The 3,069-nt window shown below is 42.3% G+C and overlaps 1 non-coding gene across 1 annotated transcript; it reads right to left on the bottom strand.

The window, feature by feature from the left end:
- Positions 1-381: 381 nt before the first annotated feature.
- LOC118480825 lies at positions 382-487 on the bottom strand. The gene has a single exon (XR_004863805.1). It is a non-coding gene; the product is annotated as a small nucleolar RNA R71 (small nucleolar RNA).
- Positions 488-3,069: the final 2,582 nt, after the last annotated feature.

Below are 3,069 nucleotides of genomic sequence, written 5' to 3'. Positions count from 1 at the left end.
GGCATCTTAGAGAAAATGTGAGGGGCATTGAAGCGCATTTTAGGCCGGTAATCACTCATAATCCTTCACCGGTAGTCATTCCTCACAATGATCAAGGGAGGACATTTGAAGTGAGGACTAACTCATTGCAAAGTTTGCCAAAATATAAGGGGTTAGCAACGGAGGAGCCTTACTTTCATTTGGAGGCTTATGACTCGATTTGTAACACTCTTGAGAGTCAAGGGTTCTCAGCCGACGATATTAAATTGGTATTATTCCAATTTTCTTTGGAAGATAAGGCGAAAAAATGGTTCTACACATTACCTTCAGCATCCATATATACATGGGGAGAAATGCAACAAACCTTCTTGGATGAGTTTTACACCGCCCAAAAGACCAACGATGCAAGAAAGGGGTTGAGAAGCTTCTAACAACAACATGGTGAGATGTTTCATGAGGCTTTTGAGCGTTTCAATATGATGATCAAAAATTGCCCTCATCATGGAATCGAATTGTGGGAATTAATGAATGCCTTTCACGAGGGGTTGAGTGCCGAAGATGCTCGTGATTTAATGTCCATCACCGGTGGGACTTTTGGTACAAATTACGAGAATGATGATTGGGAGTTTTTGGAAAGCATGGCAACTACATCAAAGAGAAAAGCTCAAGCATCAAGGAGAGCACGACCGGCCATTGCCCGACCTCAAGTGCATGCGGTTGATGATGGTAATGTACAAACTTCTAACCAAATTTATAATATTTGTGCATTGTGTAATGAAATAGGTCATGCGGCTGAAAATTGCCAAGGAATGGTGGAAGGGCAATATGAAGAAGTTCATGCCGTTCAAGGTCAAGGAGGGGGTGGTAGAAACTTCAACATGAATTCTAACACTTACCACCCCGGGTTGAGAAACCACCCGAATTTTTGTTATGGGAACCCTTCGAATCAATCAAACCCGAATTTTCAAGGTAGCCAAGGAAACTATGGTTCGCGCCAACCTTATAATAACCAAAGTGGATATCAAGGGGGAACAACCAAGGATACCAAAGGCAATATCGATCGGGACAAGAACAAGGGGGGTCCTCGGGTGGAAATGAAATGATGGAAATGTTAAAGAGCATGCAATCGGAAATGCAAAAGAGGAATCAAATGGATGACGCTCGCACACAAAAGGATGAGGCCCGCGACAAAGCAATCCAAACTTTGACCACCCAAATGGGTCAACTTGCAACCGAAGTGTCCGAATTGAAGAAAAACAAAGGTCAATTACCAAGCGACACTAAGGTAAACCCGTCTCATGGTACTTCAAGAGGTAATAATGTTAACATTCACCATGTAAGTGTTTTGAGAAGTGGGAAAGAGTACAAAACCAATCCTTCACCGGATTTGGTTGATGGGGTGGTTGAGGATATAACGGGTCAAGAAAGTGAGGAAGAAAATGAACCACCAATTGTTTCTTCTAAAAAACCCAATTTTGAAAAACCCGAAGTTAATAAAGAAAAAGGACAAGTAAATGAGGGTGAGGGATCTAGTGAAGTACCATTTCCCTCGGCTTTATTAGATCCGGGTAGAAAAAATTTTATTTCAAAACGGGGTCCTCAAAAGAGGAAATGTGGGAGGTTTTTAAACAAGTTAAAATTAATCTTCCTTTACTTGAAGCTAGCAAACAGGTACCCGCTTACGCTAAGTTTCTAAAAGAATTGTGTACTCAAAAGAGGCAACAAAAAGTGCCTAAATTGGTAGACTTAACAGAGCGGGTAAGTGCGGTATTGAAAGGAGACCTTCCTCCTAAGGTACAAGATCCGGGAACGCCCCTAATAAACATCCAAGTTGGAAATTTTCAAACCACAAGGGCGTTATTGGATCTTGGAGCTGGAGTAAGTATCCTACCGAGGGGGTTATACGACTAATACGATTTTGGTCCATTAAAGCGAGTTGAGACAACGGTTGTATTAGCCGACTTGTCTCATAAACTTCCCCGGGGTATCGTACGGGATGTGATAGTTAAAGTTGATGAATTTTATTATCCCGTTGATTTCCTTGTGCTAGATTACTCATCCACGGACCCAATTCAACAACAAAATGTTATCTTGGGTCGGCCATTTTTGAACACTGCACATGCTATTATTGATTGTCGATATGGTACGGTCGACATGACATTCGGTAATAGAAAGATGAGATTAAATGTTTTTACTAACGGTACTAATGTGTATGGTGATGAGTGTTTCTTAGCAGATTTCATAGATGGTTATGACCCGAAGGAGTTCGAAGAAGAAATTTTGGGTTCTTGTGTTTGTGATGTGTCTTTGCAGGTGCACGCATGTGAGTTGGAGATGGAAGAGAAAGAGCAAGAGGCTCTTGCGGTGAAAGAAGGAAGACCGCCATGGACCCATCAAACGGACTCCTTACCGGTAGAAATCGATTCGGGTACAAAGCCTTCCTTGGAAAGTCCACCAAGTGTGGAATTGAAGGAGCTACTAAAACATCTTAAGTATGCATTTTTGGGGGAGAATGACACTCTACCGGTGATCATTGCTTCCAACTTGGAGGTAGGTCAAGAGGATGAGTTGATACGGGTGTTGAAGGCTCACAAGGCAGCAATTGGGTGGACGATAGCCGATTTAAAAGGTATTAGTCCATCCATTGTGATGCATAAAATTATCACAAGTGAGGATGCGAAGCCGACCCGTGAAACCCAAAGAAGGTTGAACCCAAATTTGAGAGAGGTAGTAAAGAAAGAGGTTATCAAGTGGTTGGATGCGGAGATCATTTATCCCATTTCGGATAGTGCATGGGTAAGTCCGACTCAGGTAGTGCCTAAAAAATCCGGCATCCAGGTAGTGAAAGATGAGCAAGGTGAGCAAATCGCCACCCGCCCGGTAACCGGGTGGCGAGTGTGTATTGATTATAGAAAACTAAACGCCGCTACCTCAAAAGACCATTTCCCGTTACCCTTCATTGACCAAATAATTGAAAAACTTTCCGGTCAAAAATATTATTGTTTTTTGGATGGGTACTCGGGTTATAACCAAATTGCTATTCACCCGGACGACCAACACAAAACCACGTTTACATGTCCATATGGTACA

This window comes from Helianthus annuus, chromosome 7 (assembly GCF_002127325.2).
Source record: "Helianthus annuus cultivar XRQ/B chromosome 7, HanXRQr2.0-SUNRISE, whole genome shotgun sequence".
Classification (NCBI taxonomy): Eukaryota; Viridiplantae; Streptophyta; class Magnoliopsida; order Asterales; family Asteraceae; genus Helianthus; species Helianthus annuus.
The sequence above is the reverse complement of the archived record's forward strand: the minus strand, read 5'-3'. Positions and strand labels throughout refer to the sequence as shown.